The sequence below is a fragment of the Caretta caretta genome, chromosome 6 (genome assembly GCF_965140235.1).
Source record: "Caretta caretta isolate rCarCar2 chromosome 6, rCarCar1.hap1, whole genome shotgun sequence".
NCBI lineage: Eukaryota > Metazoa > Chordata > Testudines > Cheloniidae > Caretta > Caretta caretta.
Window position 1 is genome coordinate 104,352,705 of NC_134211.1, and position 22,483 is coordinate 104,375,187.

The following is a 22,483-nucleotide window of genomic DNA, read 5'->3' on the forward strand; positions in this document are numbered from 1 at the left end:
AATTATTTTGCCAAATAAATTCTGCAAATTATTCTTGCTCGGCAGATTGTTCTAACACCCAATTCTAATTCTAATTGGATCACCCAATACTCCAGCTGTGCTGATTAGTTTTAATTAGACCCAAAGGTCACATGGTAATCATGGTTACTGTCCTCTGACTGGATGAGAGTAACTCTTATTATTAATGTATTAGTATTTATTATTTGTACTGCAGTAACGCCTAGTATCCCAGGCCCCCATTGTGCTAGACACTGTACAAAGAGAATAACTTACACAGCACCCTACAATGAGCCTGGACGCTTTACGGAACAAATAAGATAAACCCCCTGCCCTGAGGAGCTTATAGTCTAAGTACCAGACCAGACTGAACAAGTGAAAGCAGCAAAATAAAGTGCCTGGAAGTATGGGGATAAGAAATGATGGACAAGGGGCAACAAGGCTTACATGGACACATATATTGGTGTGAACATGCCCCGACAACGCTAATATACATCTCACAACTCATCTTCCTCACTTGGAGCCAGAACCACTCATCCATAGCGGGGGCTAGACATTTCAGAATCTAGAAATATGCCTGAAGCCACCAAGTTCAGATCTTTATCAGATCCAAATGTTCTCAATGTTTGAGTGTTTGGAACTGGGGCTCTTTGCTTCAGACCGATCTTATTAAAAGAACTGACTTTGAACCTAATATGCTAACTGCCTATCTCTGTCTGGTGATGGGGAGCACTCAGCACACAACTCTGAAATCAGTGGCCTTTGTAGGTAACCTTCAAGTATATATTAGAAATATGAACATTTACAGCTACTGAACACCTGTTCAGAACTTATATGTCAGACCTGATCCTTAATAGGATATCAATGCCTTTTCCCTCTTTAAAAAACAAAAACTTGAAAAAAAAATGTAAGTCCTAATTTTTGCAAATCTTAAAAAAACCTTCATCTTCATGGAAATGAAACTGGCAAAGTTTGCCACTGTTTGGTTTTTAATTATTTTTAAGTTAAAATTAAAATGTAGGTCTGTGGGAATGACTGTCCTATGGAAGAGGGAGTCTGCAAACACAGCCCTATTCTAAACACTGCATTCAAAGCTTAAAATAATTATGTGATCTCTAGAGGATCAAAGCTCATGATCATAAATACATGAACCTGCTTCTATTTACACTACCCAGTGACGGTTTTTTAAGAATAGCATATAACTGCTCCAAGACCTAAAACATTGGAACCCTCTCAAGAGCACATACTCCAGGGTAACTAAAGCTGCATCTAGATAATTCAATAATTCAGACGTTATTCATAACAATATCTGTGTTGAGCTGATGCCAGGGCTTTCTGTTACAAAAATGGCATCGCTTTGTGTTCAAACAAACCCAGACTCTAGAGCAGAGGTGGGCAAACTACGGCCTGTGGGCCACATCTGGCCCACAGGACCGTCCTGCCCGGCCTCTGAGCTCCCCACTGTGAAGGCTTGTCCCCGGCCTCTCCCGCACTGTGTCCCCCGCACCCCGCAGCCATGCCACCGAGCGGGCAGCGCTGTAGGTGGCGGGGCTGCACTCTCATGCAGGGCAGCACGGCAGCGTGTCTGGCTCTGGCTGGGCGGCGCAGCAGCCAGACATGCTGCTCTGAGCAGCCTGGTAAGGGGGCCAGGAGCAGGGGGTGGTTGGATGGGGTGAAGGTTCGGAGGGGGCGAGGGGGGAGAGGGACAGGGAACAGGGGGTGGTTGGATAGGGCAGAGGTTCTCGGGGGGGAGGTATTGGGGGGGGTTAGATGGGGGTGGGGTCCTGGGGGGCGGTTAGGGGTGGGGGTCCCAGGATGGGGTGGTCAGGGGACAAGGAGCAGGGGCGGTTGGCTGGGTTGAGGGTTCTGAGGGGGGCAGTCAGGGGATGGGAAGTGGGAGGGGGTGGGGAGGGGATGGGGGGCAGGCTGTTTGGGGAGGCACAGCCTTCCCTACCCGGCCCTCCATACAGTTTCGCAGCCCCGTGTGGCCCTCGGGCCAAAAAGTTTGCCCACCCCTGCTCTAAAGTAAAGTAAGGTTTGCCTACATCCCAGGTGCAGTAAACGACTGAAGCTGGCAGCAACCTTATCCCCAAGCTCTTTCTTCAGAAACTGAATAGTCCACTGCAAACCGTAAATAGCATCTCAATTAATTTTGAACGGTTGAGAACATTTCTGGAATTGAGTAAAATAGACTGCCTTCCTGTGACTCATTTTTGCCTGAACTCTAGCAGTTTCCATAGCTTAGTCACGCTCCTACTGTGCCTGTATGCCAGGCACTGTGGGTCAGTAACAGAGCAAGCATATGCTTTCAATCCCAAAGACTATTCCTATTAGCCACTGGAGTTTGCGGTTATGCTCAGTTCCACCAAGAGACTGAAACCCCAACCGAAAGTTCTGTTACTGTATAGTCTGATACTTTTACAGTCAAGGAAGAGGTTCTATATGAGAAGCCGCACTATCTTATCCAGTAGAGCATTAACTAGGGTTGTAAACCTAACAAAGGATCCAATCCTGATCCCCCTGAAGTCACTGCTGGTTTGCCGTTGATTTCAGTGACGGCAGGATTGAGTCCAAAGTTTTGTGTCAGCAGTCCCTTTCCGGTGAAAATGTTCTTGGAGCTATTTTAAACTGGAGCTGTGATCCCCGATAACTGCTGCTGCTGAGCAATGAAAGTAAAGCAAACATTTAACACTTCCTACTCCAGTGGAATTCAACTTTGCTAACCTTTTGCAAATGTAATAACTTATATGTTAATAACTATGGGCATGGCTACACTTGCAGATGTAGAGCGCTTTGAGTTAAACCCGCCTTCGTAGAGGGCGGTAGGGAAAGCGCTGCAATCTGTCCACACTGACAGCTACAAGCGCACTGGCGTGGCCACATTAGCAGCTCTTGCAATGGCCGCAGAGAGCAGTGCATTGTGGTAGCTATCCCAGCATACAAGTGACTGCAACGTGCTTTTCAAATGGGGTGGGGGTGGGGGTGGAGTGTGACAGGGAGTGTGTTGTGTGTATGTGGGGGGAGAGAGAGGGTTTTGAGGGGTGCTGAGAGCATGTCAGCATGCTGTCTTGTAAGTTCAGACAGCAGCAGACCCACCCTCCCCCTGCCTCCCTCTCTCACACACAGCGTTGCACAGTAATGGTTGCTTTGTCTCGGAGCAGATAAGCAGCCAGCTGTCAGAAACGCAGCTTTCAAAGGGCACATCCGCATTCCTGCAGTGAGTTCAAAACAATGACAAGAGTGGCCACTTGATTTAAGGGGATTATGGGATGTTTCCGGAGGCTGATCAGAGCGCAGTAATGCAACACCTCGTCCACACTGGTGCCGCAGCACCCCAGTGGGGGCGCAGCAGATGTTATTCCACTCGCCAAGATGGAGTACCAGCAGCGCTGTAGCCGTGGAGTCAGAGCGCTCTACGTGCCTTGCCAGTGTGGACAGGTAGTGAGCTAGTGCGCCCGGGGCTCCTGTATTGCGCTGTAACTCGCAAGTGTAGCCAAGCCCTGAATCTGGGATTTTCAGTGATGGCTCCTAAAGGAGTTAGATGCTCAAATCCCATTGAATTTCAATAAGTATGAGGGCCCACATCCTCATATTTTGGTGCGTCAACTCCCATTGAAATCAAAGCTGAAATCAATGGGAATTAGGAGTCTAAATACCTTTGAGGATCTGGGCCTTCATGCCTAATTTCCTTAGACTCCTTTGAAAATCCCGTGCTAAATATTATGGGGCAGATCCTCAGCAGTTAATTGTCAGACTCACTGAAGTCAATGAAGCGATAACAATTTACACCAGCTGAGGGTCCATCTATATATAGATACATCTAGATATACAAGCACGTTTGTAAATTCAAAAAACGATTAGCATTGCTGAGTGATGATTAAATGATTAAATCACATCATTCACAAATCTCAAGCACTTAAAATAAGGACATGGATAGTTAAGAATATTACAGATCTTATATATCCCACCTAAATAATTTTTTCTTTATTACAGTAATGTATATTCCACCACAACATGACAATCTGAACTCTGACCCAAAAGAAGTAATAGTCTTTTACCAGTAATCTCAACGCACAAACAAACACTGTGTGTCATTAATGTGAACATAGGTAACTTGCTTTTTTTCAAAAGGATTTTGTGTTGTATCAACTATTCCCCACCCCACCCCTGCCAACCCACAGAGTGTGACCCAATAGTTGTGCTCTGGCAACCCATCTAAGATATGCAAACCACAAACTGAGAAACACCGACCTAGAAAATAGGTAAGAAGGAAAATCTGAATATTGTGTCTGTGGGGCAGTACTACTGTTAAACTGAAGTGGAACAGAGCCTCTGACAGACACTTCCTGCACAGGGCTCACTAAATGCAAATGGTGAAGCTATAGTCAAATTATGTTCTATATTTGCAAGTGTTATTAAGTTTCCTTAATCCTTTAGCTTGCTCTATACACACAGGGCCATATCTTGCACAGTGGTCTGATAATACTATACTGAACTAGTGGCACTATCCATAGGAGGTGTGGTGTATTGTGTGTTAAATTGGAAAAAGCTAGTGAGTTACACTATTTCATTGACATTTTCCTTGTGAAATACACTAACAACGTTCCAGGAAATCTAATCTAGAAAGAAAGTTGTAAGGTTTGCCTGCATATCACCTACATGAAGGTCAGTAGAAGAGGTGTGTCAAAGCCAGAACTATTTATACATCTTTAGGAGATCTCAGATCAAATGGGATCTGGATCTGAACTTCTGGTTTTCATTTTGCAGAAACAAACCCATCCCTTAGTTCTGTCCATCTGGAATTATAAAGATCTTGTGACTTTAAGGTCAGACTGCATTGCAAACCTAAGGAAAATTATCCACGGCTTCCAGGAGTCCCGATTTGGCCAGGATTGTCCTAGGTTTTAAAACTCAATCCCCAGTAATTTCAGTCCCAGCTACTGTTCTAGGTCTGTAGTGTTGCTATGTCATGCCTTCCTGAATCACAGCCTCTCCTGGCTGTTCAGCAGCACAGCCTATTGACTCCTGCTGGCTGCTTCTCATCTGCAACTCTCAGCCCTGCTGCTGGAGGCTGGCACCAACTCATTAATATTTTTAATGACTCTCTTTTGTGTCTTATGTTAGTATCAAGTGGTAAATGTAGAAGGATCATGTGGATAACAAAAATATCCTACAAAAATCTCTGACTGAATCCTAGGGAAATTTTGTTCTGATTTCACCACCATTCCCCATTGGTTTCCAGTGCCCTAATCAAAACCCAGCCTAAGGACTTTCCTCGTTAGGAGTTGTGACATCAGTGCAGCATGGTGAAATAAATTAGGACACCTGAGTAAGAGGAAAAAGAGATGGGTTCCTTTTTCATCATGATCGTGAGAGAACAGGATTTCCCTTTACTAAATGGGCATGGATGGGAGACAAGAAGCCACACTAGAGATCAATCTGACCAAAGAAAGGACAGCACACAGCATGATGCCACTGTTTAAAAGGTGAATAAGATTTAAATAGAGATAATCCCCAAGAAACTCTCTAGAGTTCAGGTCACCAACTAACTAGCTGGTTAACTCCTTTAGGGATTAATGTTTGAAATTATTATGTCTGACAGATGTTTGTAGAACAGGAATTACCATATAATACCGTGTACTAAAAACAGTAAGAAGCAAAAGTGCAGCATGGGTACAAATTAGAGCTGAGATTTCAGAAATCACTGATATAATCTTGGACCCAGACGTAACTTTTGTTTGCCTGTCTTAAGTATTTTTCTGTTTCTTCTGCACTTTCCTGGCAGTCGATTTTTCTTCCCTGTACTGCTGAGAAGAATCTGATTGACATATTAGCCGACTGTGCCTCGGTTACAGCTCTACAATCCCAGGAACAGAGAGCAGAATTTAGCCAACTTCTTCAGTCAACACCAGCGGTATTGCTGTTTAGCCAGGGATTTCCCAAACGGGACCTGTGTTTCATGCATCACACTTTTCTGATGCTCAAACTCATTAGGCGTTGTCTATCTCCTGACTTCCTGGAACCTTTGGAAAATAAAATGCAATGTTTTCCCAACTCAGTTCTGATGTCTTGAGCCACTGTTACTGTTAGGTTTGCTAGCAAGTCAAACTGGCAGGATGGCGCCACTGCTACACTGGTTGTAGTTTACACTTCCACCATCGGAGCATGCTGAATCCAGTTTATCTGCTCCTAGGCACAGCCAGGTTGCACTCTCCCTCACACCAGTGTAAATGCAGAGTAACTCCACTGAAGCCAATGGAATCTTTGTGGATTTGGACTAGTGTAAATGAAAGCAGAACCTGACCCATGTCATCTTAATTTGCACTCTACTAGACATGATTTCTAGGATTAAGATGAATGTAAAGATGAAACAATGACTGGAAAGGTAGAGCAAACATGGGGATGGAGAAGAGGAAACGGTCAGGTCTGATTCTCCTCTAACATCAGTGTTACACCCATGTACGTTCATTGACTAAGGGAAGATACTCCTGGCTCACATCCATTTAAGTGAGTGGAGCATTAGGTCCAGGAAATATAAAAGCAAAGCAGGGAGAAAAGAAGAACACTGTAAAGACTCAAAATCCGAACAGAAGACGTCAGCTGGAAGAGAAACTGTGTACTAACTTAGCCCCCAGAAGACCCCCTATGACAGAGTGCTGGGTAAGAACTGCTGACTTAGCCCTCTGTCACACCAGCTCCCATTAAGGGAAGTAAATTGGAGCTGGCTAGAGAAAACCTGTGCCTAATTGTGGCACCTTAGAGACTAACCAATTTATTTGAGCATAAGCTTTCACGAAAACTTATGCTCAAATAAATTGGTTAGTCTCTAAGGTGCCACAAGTCCTCCTTTTGTTTTTGCAGATACAGACTAACAGGGCTGCTACTCTGAAACCTGTGCCTAATTGGTGAATGGGAGACAGCTGCCAGAGCAATCAGCCTGGCTTTATATAAAAGGCTGGGAGGAAGGAAGCCAGGAGGAAGCTATAGCTCTTCCTCATCCCACCAGGGGCCAGACACTAGCACCCACGCTGTGTATGGTGAAAAGGTGGTGGGAGCCCAACCCATAAATAAACGGCACCAGTGGTTACTGAACTCCAGGTTCCCCGAGTGACTTTGTCAGCACAGCAGGGGCAGGAGCCCAGAGGCCCTGCAGAGCCCTGCTACACCCCCTCAGAGACTGATAGCTAAAGAAACAGATAAAGAGCTAAGCTAGAAGCTAAGGACCAAATTCTCCTTTCAGCTACAACTGTGCAACCCCAGTGTAGGCAACTGAGAGTATAGCTCGGGGCAGAATTTGGCCACAGCTTGAAAAAGCAAACTAGGGACAGGAAGGTGTGAACATCAAAGAGAAGCATCTTAGGAGTTTACTGCTTCTATGTTCCAAAAAGGAAAATGATCTATTTGGTATTCTGAAAGTGAATTAAGATCCCTCTTACTATCAAGATGATGATTACACATTCCCTACCATGACAGAAGCTCTCTTAGCACAGGGCTGTATGCAGACAGAAATGAATGAAACTTTCTTGCTGTGCTGAGGAGCAAGCCCATCTATCTAAAAAGAAACCAGCTTCAGACCTTGGGACTACCAAGCTGCCTCGGGGCAGAGGTTAGAATGTTCATAGGTGAGCCTCCTCACTGTCCTGTCCGCTCTCCCTTGCTGGGAGTAAATCCACAGTGGCTGTGGGATTTACTCCAGCCCTATAGCATCTGGGCTAAGAATGTACTCCCTAGGAAGGAAGCAAGCTGGGGCAGCTATGTAAGGCTGAAATACACATTTACTTAGATCATAAGTGCTTTGGGCATGGACTGTCTTTGTGGTGTTTGCACAGCACCTAGCACAATGTCTATGGCTAGGGCAATGAAGCACTATGGTGATAAAAATAAATAACAGTAACATTGTGCAGCTGGTTCTACAGGGGAGATACTCCCTTACAATAAGAAGCAGCCTCTGTTGATGACTATCCTAGACTCAAGGAGCTCAGCAGCCACTAAGGCAAAGCCCAGCACCGATAAATTACCATTTATGAGCTCAGTTCCTCTCAGTCCCAAAGCTGATTGTAAACTGACATTGAGATTTCATAATAATGTTTCACTTTCTGCATGTGCCCCCAAGGCCTGACTTCTCAGTTAATAAAGTTCCCATCCCTTTGGTTTGAAGGAAGCTGTTTTCAGGCTTTGGTTAAATGAAGGTTTGAGCAGGATTTTTTTTTTCTTTGCTAGCACTTTCAAACCCATCAGTGTTTCAGCTGGGTGAAAAGCAGCACTGTAAATGGTAACTTTTGAATCTAGACAGTTCTGTGTTCAAACATGAATTCAAGTATTCCTATAAATAAAACTGGTTAGATGTTTTCAAATAAGCCCAAAGTCCACATGCTGCAAAGGAAACACAGGTCATTAAACACTGAAGCCAATGGAGTTACTTAAAGGATTATTTTGGCTCACTGTTTAATCTACCATACTTAAATAATGCCCTGGACAGACTGGCTTAGTTGCAAGGTAATAATCTGCAACTCTGAACTCCTGCATGGGTTTGATTCCCAGTCTATGGGCTACCAGGGGGGACAAGAGATCTCATGTTACTTGACCTCCAGTACTCAGGGGACAAGGTTGATGTGTTCCTAAAACAGTTTAGTCTAGTTCTCCTGGGCCACAAAGTGGCTGTGACACATCAGGGCCACAAGAATTGTAGGGTACAAAGCAGGATAAAATTTCTTCAGAGCTCTGTCAAAGAACTAGAAACCCCCTGTTGAGGAGAGAATACTTCTGACTCTGTAGAAATGGTTGCTTCGCAGGACAAAAATATGGCTTAAGTGACCATTCAGCAATATCTAAAGGTGTAGGGCTACTAGACACCACAGTGATGAGTATGGTGTAAACGCTGATCAATGGATTGATGTCAAAGGACTTTCTTCTAAAGGGCTGAAGGAATCCACTATCAGTATTACTGGGTGGGGGAAGGGCGTCACTCAAGCACTGACAAGTGACAAGTCAAGTACCCAACGACAGCAGCCAGCTTTAAAGTCAACCCATCCCTGTTTAAAACAGTGGGATCTGCTGATATTTAGTAATTTACATATTTATATTTAATCATTTAGCTATTAATTACTACTATTACTACTGCAGTAAGGTTCCCAGTCAGGCATCAGGGCGCCATTATACCAGGCTCTGTACAGAAAAAGAACACAGAGACAGTCCCTGGCCCAGAGAGCTCACAAAATCTAGGATTCTCACAGTACACAGCAGGTGAATAAACAGACAATTAGGGTTGGAAGACCAGGCAACACTGAAGGGAAGGGTGTTTGTGTCTTTTAGTGACCGTGACATCTCATTTCTCCCAAGTGGCCACCAACATAACCAACGCCCAATGGAAAGGAAGATTTTAAGGGGGGATTTCAAAGAGATAATGGTGGCTTTGCAAATTGGGATGAGAAGTATCTTCCATAAGCATAAGGGGTGGCATGGGAGAAAGTGCCAAGGTACTCCTAGGAAAAGCAGACAAGGGGGCTGCCTGGCATAAGTAATTTCAGAGCTCTGCCTTGAGCAGATAATTAACCTCTGTTAACAGGTGGTCTTATTACCATTACCCTCATTCTCTTTTCCCTCATGTGTTTTATCTCACTAACTATGAACTTGTTGATTCTAGTCTTAAATTAGATTATATGCTTCCCACGGCAGGGACCATATCTTTGTATGCTTTGCACATTGCCTATCATCACAATGGGGCTCCCACCCTGCCTGACTAGAACCTTTTGATGCTAGCATAATAAATAATAATTTTCAAGTAACAGACTGATCTTGGGCACTTTGCCTTCAATCTTCAAGGCTTTTAGAGAAGCAAGTTTCCCATGTTTTGCTAGCCAGATTCACAAGCCATTGTTGCAACCTGGAAAGATAGGAAAAGGAGTTAATTCTGCACTGAAAGTGTCTTTAAAAAATGTCTCTCTTGCGGACAGAATGGGTGTTCTAAAGCAGAATGGGATTTAAAGCTTTGATGCTAAATCCACATCTATTTCTTTCATTCTGGAGCATGTAAGGCTGAGGTTCCTCTCTACACAACAGCGCCCTACATCACCTGTATGTGAAGCACTTTTTATGCCCTCAGCACAAAAATTAATAGAGCTCTCTTGACCTCTACTCTGAAATTATGGGGTGAAATCCTGGCGCCACTGAAAACAACAGGAGTTTGGCCACTGACTTCCATAGGGCCAGGATATCACCCATGATTTCTACAGGCTTACAAGTCAACAATTATAGTTCTCCTTGGGTTCTTTCCTTCTGAGCAGGAGATTGAAACTAAGAATGAAGCCTCTGATACATTTACTGAGCCAGCCTGATGTGCTACATATTTTACCTACAAACCAAATGCCAAACCCCTTGTATTTACTACCTGAACTATAGAAGATTCTTGCTGATTTACATAAGAAACATCATCTACATTTGTCAAGCATTGCTGTCTACCAGAAATGTAGCCACTACCACAGAGACTGAAGTGCAGCCATGCAATGAGAATGGTTGCATTAAGGAAAGTCAGTCACTACAATTACAGAAAGAAAAGGAGGACTTGTGGCACCTTCAAGACTAACAAATTTATTTGAGCATAAGCTTTCGTGAGCTACAGCTCACTTCATCGGAAGCATTCAGTGGAAAAAAAGTCCTCCTTTTCTTTTTGCGGATACAGACTATCACGGCTGCTACTCTGAAACCTACAATTACAGAGAATTTATTGCTCAGGGAAGTCACTGATCTGACAGCTCCAGAGGTTGGTTTCTTCTGTTCATCCACAGAATATGTATGGCATGGGCAAATTTCCTCACACTGCCCTGCCATTAAATTGTCTTGAAAGGACAACAGGATAAGTCACTCTCCAAACATATTCTGCCCTTTGCCTCTCTGCTGAGACTGTCAATAGGATTTTGGTTACAGTGTATATAGGAGTCCATTGGGAACTGGACTGAGACCAACTCATTTCACATAAGTCCCCACACAGTCATCAGATGGAAACGGCTTTCAGTCACTGCTGACCCAGTCTGGATTCAAGCCAATCACCCAGAGGTGAAAGGCTCTATACCCCATTATTAGCAATCTGCCAAGCCATCCAGTCCCCAATGGCTGCCTAATGTAGATATCTTAGCTGCAGACATCCAAAGGTTCAGTGCATGTGTTGGCATTATAAAATGCTGATTAGTTCTGTAAAATTGTTTTTTAGTCTAAAACACAATACCCTCTTTTCTCCTACAATTGCTTCATTATTATAACAGTAAAAAAACCTGGTGTCTGATTCCTTAAATCAGACACCACTGATCCACATAACAAACACAGGCTACATTACAATTTAAAAATTACCCTAGCTCTTTGGTCACAATTTAATTTTCTTCTTGCTGCTGTTATTCCAGCCCATGTGCTAGCTTATTTACTTTCTTACAGGCTTCTCTACCGTGCTTATCATCATATTATCTCAGTGTCCCACATTCACAAATGGATCTTGCCTCACAACACCCTTGTCCATTAGGAAAGGATGAGCACCTTCATTTTAGAGAGAGGCACAAAGGAAATTCAGGCCACGGTTTCCAACAGTGACCTGTGATTTAGGGTGCCAAACTCAAAACACATCAGGTATTAGTCTGTGGCAGAGCTTGAAATATGAATCCAGCTCTCCTTGATCCCAGTCCAGTGCCTTAACACATGGCCATCCTTCCTCCCTTAACAATCGCCCACCTATAAATTGTTTCAAGGTTGCTTCACTTCACAATAGAAGTTGACAATATACTCCTTATAAACAAGGTGGGTGAGGATATGGGACCAATAATATTACATCCCCCACCTTGTCTCTCTCATATCCTTGGACCAACACAGTTACAACACTGCAAACAATATACTGCTTGCTCAGGAAAAACTCCCAAAACTTCAATGGGAATTTTACTTAAACAAACAAGTGTAGAATCAGGTCAATATTTATTAGATAAATAAAAGGATTTTCAAGAAGGCTCTTGTTCTCTCAGAGTTAGTGTTGTCCTGAGTCTTCTGCCATTTAGAACCATGAAGCATGACATTCAAGGAAACCACAAGACACCATTGCACCAAAGTAATAAATGGGAGGGAATGTGTTTAGTAGCAGGACACAGGACTGGGAGCTTGGACTCTGGACCAGCAGTTCTATTCCTGACTCTGTCACTCAATCACTGTGGCACTTAGGTAAGTCACTTGGTCCCCATGTGCCTTTGTTTCCTCAACTGTAATAGAGATATAATTATATTTACCTACCTCCCAAGGATGTTTGAAACATTCATGGGCCTGATTCTTCTCCCATAAAGCCTTGTTTCCCGTCTCCCTTCCTTTCCACTTTTCCCAGTATGTTATCTGTGCAATTTGGATGAGGCCTAGGGTTAGGGCCTGACACCTGATCCAAAGCCCAGTGAAGTCAAAAGAAAGAGTGCTGTGGAGTTCAGTGCATTTTGTATCAAGCCCCTGGTCTCTTATTGGCTGTAAAGTAGGATGGACACCAATGGTGATATATAAATAAAACATCAAAACCACAAGGAATTAAGTAGTCTAATAACAAACAGCCTAAAGAGCACCAGATGGGGCTGTGCCTTGTTGAGAAATCACGGCTTTTTTTTCTTGCAGTGCCATTAAGATGTAGGCCCAAATTTATTTCAACACAGAAAGCCCAGGCCATCGAAGATTGTTTATTCACTGAAGGCACACGCGCGCACACACACACATCACATCACATCACATCATGACCCTCCCTTACAACCAGTCCCAGCTTCTATGTTTACATTATGCAGACTGGGCTGGATAAGAGGCTCCTGTCATTAAGTGAGGCAGGGCTCCTTAATTCAGCAGAAGTTAAAAGTTCTGCAGCTGTCATCCCAATGAATCATTTCATTGTAATAAAGGCTGTTATCCTGGGAGTAACTCAGTTTAATCTGTCATTGTGACAAGAGTCTTGGTTGTCAGTGAATAGTGCAGGCACAAAACATAAATAGCAATGGCTCGCCCCACCTTACTAAATCCATTAGTCAACCACAGCCGAGCACAATGATTAACAAATCTGGTGTATTTACTGTTTGCACTGGCTTTGTACGGCTGAAAGCTAACATCTTGCAGCGTTCTCAGCTCATTTGATGCTCTATTTAAAACCTCAGCTCCTGTGGATGAGCGATTATGTGAGAATCTTCTCTTTCATTTTAAAAGAAAAAGCACATTTCTAACCCACTTGGTTACAGAGAAGAGCTTGTACCCCAAAGGGAAACCCCTGAAAGCAAATAAGAAGTAAAAAAAATATTTTTTTTTTAATATCACGGCTTTTAATTTCATTATTTCAATAATTTCATTATTGGCTTTTGAACATCTGGGGTTAATAATGCTACATCTTGTTGGACCATATCTAGAATCTCTAATCTCCAGATGAAACATGTCAATATCAGACATGGGCCTGAGCCACAAAATTTAGCTGCAGACCCAAGCTTTCCCAAAGTTCAAGGGTGTCTGGCTCTTGGTTTTGGGCCTATTGTTAGTCAATATTGGGCTGAGTCTTAAAGGGGCCCCAACCGAGCCCCCATATTGCTTCACCTATTTTATGTCTTTTATTGGACCAACTTCTGTTGATGAGAGAGGGCATGTCTACACTACAAAATGAAGTCGACTGAACTTACGTTGGCATATAGCAGCTGCAGTAATTACATTGCTTGTACGTGTCTACACTTTGCTCCTTGTGTCGGCAGTATGCATCCTCATCAGAAGCACTTGTGCCGATTTACTGTCAGTGTGGAGCATTGCGGCATGGCTTCTGAAAGACAGTAACAGTCGATGTAAACAACACAGTGTCTACACTGATACTGTGTCAACCTAACTACATTGATATTGATTCTATGTCTCTCGTGGAGGTGGCATTATTAAGTCGGTGTAGCGGGGCAGTTCCATCGGTGGGAGCAAAATTTTAGTGTAGACACTTACATCATTGGGTCATTGACCTAACTCTGTAATGTAGACCGGGCCTGAGACAAGCTTTCGAGCTTACATAGATCTCTTCTCCAGGTCTGGGAAACTTAATGAGAATGTCACAGCTAAATGTAACAGATTGTTTAGCATAAGTAGTTCAAGGGACCAGAAGTTGGTCCAATAAAAGATATTACCTTACCCATGCTGTCTCTCTAATATCTTGGGACCAACATGGCTACAATAACACTACGTACAACTATTTTATACAGGCAATTTAATGGAATCCACAATTAATTGAGGGAAGAACTATTTAGATGTTACAGGAGCTGATCTGTATTCACAAAAGGAAGCTGGTCATGAACATCTACTTGATATTAAGTCAAATAGAAACACAACTATATCAGGCTCGAGAAAGCTGAGATGTAATTGGACCTCAGGAAGATTTATTTTAGCATTAATGTCCGCCTATCAAGTATGCCATCATAATAAGGTAAGGCCTGGTCTACATTTAAAATTTTGCAGGCATAGCTATGTCAGTTAGAAGTATGAAAAACAAACCCCAAACACATCCCAACTGGCCTAGGTTATACCAGCAAAAGCCTGAGTGTAGACACAGTTATACCAGAAAAAAAGTCCAAAAAGCTTATTTTATTTGGAGAACCAATATAAACTGCATCTCCACGAGAAAGGTTTGCCAGTATAGCTATATTGGCAAACCTTTTTAGTGTACCCAAGGCCTAAGAATTAAAAAGCCAGTGATTTGTCACTGCTAATGTTGATCAAGTATTGGATCTGCCAACCAACCATTTCAAGATGCTTTTGAGCACTGTAATGCAGAGCCTACAGTCTGAATGCACAGACCCAATTTTTACCACAGAGATATCCAACATCTAGTGAGTATTCGCTGTGGAAATGTTTCTCTTCATTTATCCACCTGCAATATGAACAAGACTTTCAGACTCACTCGAATACTGGAAAGTGCAGAAATATTTGTTGCTCAGAATGTCTATCCCCCTTTCACAAAATATAGTTTTATTTTTAAATCTCCTGGCTCTGATTTCGGGCTACACTTGGCACAGGACCCAAGACTGGTGGAGGGAAAAGGTGAAGCACTGCATGCCACCTTCACACCCTGGCTGCCAAGGTCCTGCTTGGCCCTGGCACACATTACAGTCAATTACTCTATAATCATGGGTGGCCCTGGTACATTCCAATGGTCTCCAATTACCACCTCTGCACAGACCACCATATGTGGCTTTTAAGCAACTAGTTGCAAACATGTAGCGCTGCCCTTTTCCTGTATGTTTCTGCATGCACACATTGCTGTGCACATTGAGATAATTGAGGTCATAATTATTTAGTGAATTCAGTGCTTATGAAAGTGCTGGACTGGAAAGACTTGGAAAATGGAGTCTTCCAGGTACAGTATGGGCACTACCCAAGCAAGCTACTCCCCAAAGTGTCTCAGTGCTGGAGGAACTACTTCTAGATATAAGAGGGTAACTCAATATCTGTGGCCAATTACATTTTGGTCTCTATGCCTGGGCTGCCAATGCAGATGCTAATAAGGACAGTGATTTTTGTAATCTGTCTAATGGGAACTGGATGAGACCATGGTATTTCTTTCACATAAACCACCAACCAGCCATCAGAGGCTAACAGCTTTTGAATATCATTACTATTCCCAACCTGCTGCTGGTCTGCATCACAACAGTAACTGTTCTAAATATTTTTGCAACAAACCACAGTTTGCTCCTTCTCCCAGTTAAAGGGAACATTGTCAAAGCTGACAGCCCCATAGTTTTTTATTACTAATTTTTTGTACTAATTATTTTATTAATTTTTTTTAACATATTTACAGGCATCTATCCAGTGCTCCCCTCCCATAAATTAAAATTTACAACATACACATAAACAAAGAACAGCCCATAAATATATCGAACACAACAGCCTTAACAAAGAGAAAAACTGTCTCACTAAAGACCCCAACAGAGCTCAGGGCCCCATTGTGCTGTACAATCAAGCACCTGACAGGACACAGAAGACAAGAGTCTTGCCCAGAGGAGCTAACACTGTAAAAGACCTATGTGATGTACCAGGCAATGGTTTGGACGTAAGGGTCAAAGACGTTGTCAGTGAGATCAGGTCACAAAGGTCATGCAAAGGAAGGCTGTTCAAAAGGAGTAGCCTTTCAGGAAGGATCTAAAGGAGAGGGAGAGAACTCAGCATGTGGGTTGTGGGAGACTGCTCCAAGAGGAGAGCAGCAGGAGCACAGACCTGGAAGGAAGAGGTGGAGGAGGAGAAGATGGGAGCAGAGGAGCACAGAGCCTGACCCTGTAAGGTACCAAATGCTGACTAACAGGAGCTGAGAGCACTCAGCACTTCTCAGGATTGGGTCCATGAAGAATGTGGGAGCACAGGATTAGAGGAGAGCAATGATCTAAAGAGGAGAGTATCGTTACGTATTTTCACAGAAGGACTATCAGCTTTCACAGAGTTTGCTTCATTGTAAATTGTTCGTAAGCAATAATGTTCATGTGACTCACTCAGAGTTAGGCTTTCTGTAGAGATCAAGTTGCTATGGGTAAGTGGTTACATTTTCCCTTGAGACCCAGTTGGCTCACAGCCTTGGCAACAAGAGACTCTGCATTTGTGCACAGCCACTACCCACAGTTTTGAGACCCTTTCAAAAAACACTGAAAAACAACTAATACCGTTTATTATTTCTTTTTTACATTCCTTAACCAACAAAGAATCACTATGTACAAAGATTTTCGAACAGCTTGCAACAGACAAGGAGCGAGAAGTAATGTCCCAAGAAGTAACAGCAAATGGATCTAACTGGAAAGTGGTGCTATTTGTATTATTTTTTCATTATTTATTTAGCACCATATGCGGGACTTGATGATTTACAGGCACATGAGAAGACAGCCCCGCCTTAAAGAAAATCCTGCAACCCTTACTCATTTGAGTAACCCTTACATATGTGAATAATTTCAACAGACTTCAATGGAATTACTCATGTGACTAAGGGCTACTTGCATGAGTAAAATTTTGCTGAAAGAAGACCTAATGCAGACAGAAATCATAAACAGAAAACAGGCATTTGGGAACAGGGGAGTCAACAGAAAACAAGGGGATAGGGGAAACTGATTCAATGCTGCAGCTTTGTGTTTTCCCCCTTTACAGCACGGATGTGTAGAGTCTTGGAAGTGAGAGCACGGATTCTCAATTGAATGCTGGAGAAAACAGGGAGCTAGGGAAGAATCTTAAGGAAGACGTTGGGGGATATATGCTCAGAGCTGCAAGAGCAGAAGACAGGTTTTGACAGGTTTCAGAGTAGCAGCCATGTTAGTTTGTATTCGCAAAAAGAAAAGGAGGACTTGTGGGACCTTAGAGACTAACTAATTTATTTGAGCATAGGCTTTCGTGACTTCTATCTGTGCCAAGCAAAGTATTGTGTAAGATCATAGTCCACCATATATCAAAGGCAGTTGATAGCGTTCTCAGAAAAGAGCAAGCTGGTTTTCAGAAAGAGTGTGGATGCACAGACCAGATCTTCACTCTACAAAACAGAACAGAACAGTGCTTAGACTGGCAACGGCAACTCTACATAAATTTCATAGACTTTGAGAAGGCGTTTGATAGCATTCACAGGACCAGCCTATGGCGCATTCTGCGGGCATATGGAATTCCTTTCCATATAATCAATGTCATCAAAAGCTTCTATTTCAACTTTACATGAAGTGTTGATCACAGTGAGCTCAGTTTTGAAGTAAAAACAGGAGTACATCAGGGGTGTGTCATATCTCCAATCTTCTTCAACATTGCCATCGACTGGGTAATGTAGCGTACAACAGAAGACATGCCAAGAGGCATTAAATGGACACTCTTCTCATCCCTTGAAGACCGGGACTTTGCAGATGATGTTGCTCTCCTATCACATACCCAACACCATATACAAGAAAAAACAACTCGACTCAACGCATTCGGACAGCAAATTGGACTGAAAATCAATCGCAATAAGACAGATATCATGACCTTTAATATTGCCTCATCATCACCAGTACGGATAGAGGATTATGTTCTCACCAATGTAGAAATATTCGCATACTTGGGCAGCACCATCAGCCAGGCTGTTGGAACAAGCCAGGATATCCGGAACAAAATCAATAAAGCCAGGAACACCTTCAGGAGCTTAAATACAGTCTGAAAATCATCAAAATACAACACCAAAACTAAACTCAAGATTTATCACTGCTGCGTACTTTCAACGCTACTTTATAGTGCAGAATGCTAGGGAATGAGAAAGTATGACATGTCCAAGCTATCTTCATTCCATACAACTTGCCTCAGAAAAATCCTCCGTATCTTTTGGCCCAGAACAATCTCAAACCAAGATCTATTGTCACAGTGGAGGATCTGAGCACCATCATTGCCAGGAGGGGCTGGAGATGGATCGGTCATGTGCTTCGGATGGAAACTGATTCCACCACCAGAGTAGCAATAAGATGGACACCTGAAGGCAAGCGAAAACAAGGCCGCCCGAAAACAATATGGCGAAGAGCTGTGGAAGTCGAGCTGAAAAACCTGGGGTACAGCTGGGGAACCACTGAAAGACTTGCCAGAAACAGACAGGAGTGGAGGAGCTTCGTCACTGCCCTAAACACCAGAGGAGTAATACGAACATGATGATGATGATCAAACTGTGGGTCAGGACCCCAAAGTGGGTCGTGACACCGTTTTAATGGGGTCGCCAGGGCTGGTGATAGACTTGCTGGGGCCAGGGGCTGAAGCCAAAGCCCAAGCCTCACCGCCCGGGGAAGAAGCTGAAGCCTGAACCCCACTGCCCGTGGACAAAGCCAAAGCTTCAGCACTGGGCGGCAGTTACAGCTCAGGTTACAGGCTCCCTGCCTGGAGCTGAAGCCCTTAGGCTTCGGCTATGGCCCCTCCGGCCAGGGTGGTAGGGTTCAAGTTTTAGTTCCCCACCACACACACACACACACCTGGGGGGGAGGGGGGGAGAGCTCAGGCTTCAGTTCCCCCTCCTAGGGTCATGTAGTAATTTTTGTTGTCAGAAGCGGTCGCAGTGCAATGAAGTTTGAGAACCACTACGCTAGAGCCTGTTGAACAGACTGGAGGTAGGATAGGTAAGTAGGGAGAATATAAAGGAGATGGCTATAAGGATGTTGGCAGTGAGGATGGAGGCCAAAGGGAAGTTGCTAGCAATGGTAAGCAACTGTATTTAACAAGAGTTTGGACATCAGGAGAGAAGAGTGGAAGATGGCACACAAGACTGTGAACCTGCGCCACAAGGTGGACAGTGCAGCTGCCAAATGGGACAGAGATAAGAGGGGGAGGAACAGGAGGGAGCACAGCCGGAAAGATGAGAGGTTCCATTTCTGACACATTGATTTTGTGGACTGTTGTTCCATAGCTTTGTACAACTACAACCCCCCAAAACAACGTCTGTTGTTGGAGTACAATAGATAGCAAAGGAGAGCATGGTGATATAGGGTGGGCCTTATGGAGTTGACGCCAAACAACAGGGAACACATTTTAATTGTCTCTGTGGTTCCTTTGCCCCAGTCACTTAACCAACTGACAATTTCAAACGAGTTTCCCTTCCCTGCCCCTTTGGTGGAAGCAACTCCCCTTCTGGAACAATGATTATTTATTCTTCATTTTTACTGGCCCCCGCAACCGTCAGTCGAACAGCGTGGGCAGGATTCCCTGAACAGAGTATGCCAGCAACACATCTACAACACTGGAGTACTGTGTGCCAAGTTGTAATTACACAGCCTTGCTATGTGGCCTTAGATGAGCCATGGTGGCCAAGTAATTACACACAGGGAAATGTGCCTTTTACATTAACCCTTGAGGGCTACGAGTCAAGGCTTGTTCACAATGTAATCAGCTAATAAAGAGCAAATTACACATTGATGTCAGAGATTTAGACTCTTGATTCCAAGTTGTAAAGGTCCAAACTACAGATGTTAACACTGTCTGCCTTCCCCTCTTCCCCCAGCCCCCGGCCACATCTTTCATTTTAAATGAGATTTCATTCTATCAGAGCACAAAATGGGACACTATCACTAAACCTCACCAAAGTGTCCAGGGCAAACTCCCATTTTCATTCCATTGTTACTTTACGTTTATTTACACAGTGTCCTTAATATAAAAGCAATAGCAAAAGGTGATCGCTGATTTTAAGCGCTTAAAGAGTTCTCCCAGGATTATAACTTTATACAACTGTGGAGGCAGGGGGCAGTTCGACCAGGCACCTACAAAAGTGCCACGGAGTCTTTGATGTCTATGTAGTTATTTATATTGCACTCACCGTCATGACTGTCTGAACACTGAGTAATAATACCTACCTCCTACGTAGCACTCTTCATTGGTAGGTCTCACAGTGCTTTACAAAGGTCACAATCATTATCCCCATTTTACAGATGAGGCACAGAGACATGAGGTGACTTGCCCAAGGTCTCCAAGCAAACCAGTGACAGAGCTGAGACTAGAACCTAGGTCTCCCAGCTCTATCCACTAGGCCACACCACCTCCCATAGTGTTAACATCCACAATGTCTACCAGACAGAACTTCGTTTTTACATTTTCATCCAACAGAGCCAGACATGGAAAACTACCTAGTGAAGAAGAATTAAGGGTGATGGAATCTGGGCTTGCAGTTCTATCACAAACACAGAGCCTGATCCTGCAAAGAGAGCCACACAAACCCTTCCCGTGGTGCAGAATACTCAGTGCTCCACTTCAAGGACACCATTTGCTATGGGGTGAGAAAGCAGCCCCCACCACTTCGTTTTCCACTCCCCCCACATTTTTCATAGGTCTGTATTAGTGGTGGGCAACCTGCGGCCCACAAGCGGCCCGTCAGGGTTTACATAACCATCAGCAGGCACGGCCGCCCATAGGTCCCATTGGCCATGAACGGCGAACCGCGCCCACTGGGAGCTCCGGGCGGCCATGCCTGCAGATGGTTAATGTAAACACTGTCTCGCAGCCCGCCAGTGGATTACCCTGATGGGCCGCAGATTGCCCACCACTGGTCTATATGCACCACTTCTTCTCCCCCCACCCCGAACTTTGCAGACTAGATAATCAGATATAAGGTTCTATATGCTATACAACTTTGACCCCCACAGAATTTTTCTGAAATGACATTGCTGCTCTACTTGGTCACAAGGGGCCTGTACATGTGGAACTGTTTGCAGGATCGGGCCCCTGAACAGTTTCAGGTCTTTGCAGTTTATGCAATACCAATTAAAGATGTTTTCATTTTGTGCTCATGTTGCAACTCCAAACAGATTGGAATTTTTAAAGGGAACTCCCAGCTAGCCTAATATAGTTCTCAGTTTCACTATACTGACCCGTTTCAGAGTAGCAGCCGTGTTAGTCTGTATTCGCAAAAAGAAAAGGAGGACTTGTGGCACCTTAGAGACTAACCAATTTATTTGAGCATAAGCTTTTGTGAGCTACAGCTCCCTTCATCGGATGCATAAAGTAGAAAATACAGTGAGGAGATTTATATACACACAGATCATGAAAAAATGGGTGTTTATCATACACATTGTAAGGAGAGTGATCACTTAAGATGAGCTATTACCAGCAGGAGAGTGGGGTGGGGGGGAATACTGACCCTACCCCATGTTTGGGGAGGAGGGGGGAGCGGATGTTCAAATGAATACTACCACTAAGGACTGTACCACAGTAGCTCTCACACCACCCGCAGGGCTGCTTGGGTTAACTATAAATACATTATACTACACTATGTCCATGTCCAATACCAGAATGCCATTGCACTACTCCTCTCCCTCCCCCCCCTTCCTGCTGACTGACAGGGACCTGCTGAACGCAACAGAGTCCGGTGCGGGATAAAACACTGAATGGAGCCTCAGGAATAATATTAGCACCCCCAGGATTCAAGCGCAGGGCAAATCCCACCAGTTAAGTGGTCCTCAACCTTTCCAGATTACAGTACCCCTTTCAGGAATCTGATTTGTGTTGTGTACCCCCAAGTTGCAACTCACTTAAAAACTACTTGCTTACGAAATCAGACATAAAATTACAAAAAGTGTCACAGTACTCTGAAAAACGGCTTACTGTCTTATTTTTACCATATAATTATCAAATAATTCAACTGGAAAATAAATATTGAACTTACATTGCAGTGTAAAGCGCACAGAGCAGTACAAACAAGTCACCCTCTGAATGAAATTTTAGTTTGTAGCGACTTCGCTAGTGCTTTTTATGTAGCCTGTTGTAAAACTAGGCAACTCTCTAGCTGAGTCGATGTACCCCCTGGAAGACCTCTGAGTACCCCTGGCTGAGAACCACTGCACCAGCTGGTTCCAGGGAAACGCCAGGGGCAGGAAAGAGTTAAGCTCTGCTGCCACCCAACTTGGTGGCTTCTCCTCTCACGTTGAGCGCGACTCACTCATTTCCCCAAGCCCTGCAGTGGTGCTGGAACAATTTGTATGGGGGGGGGGGCGGAAGGCGGAAACCATGTATTTGGGTTGTTATT

General features: G+C 43.9%; 1 protein-coding gene across 6 annotated transcripts in view; it reads right to left on the bottom strand.

The window, feature by feature from the left end:
- Positions 1-22,483, bottom strand: part of SYNE3 (spectrin repeat containing nuclear envelope family member 3) — a 144,234-nt gene that overhangs the window by 120,734 nt on the left and 1,017 nt on the right. The window lies entirely within an intron of this gene.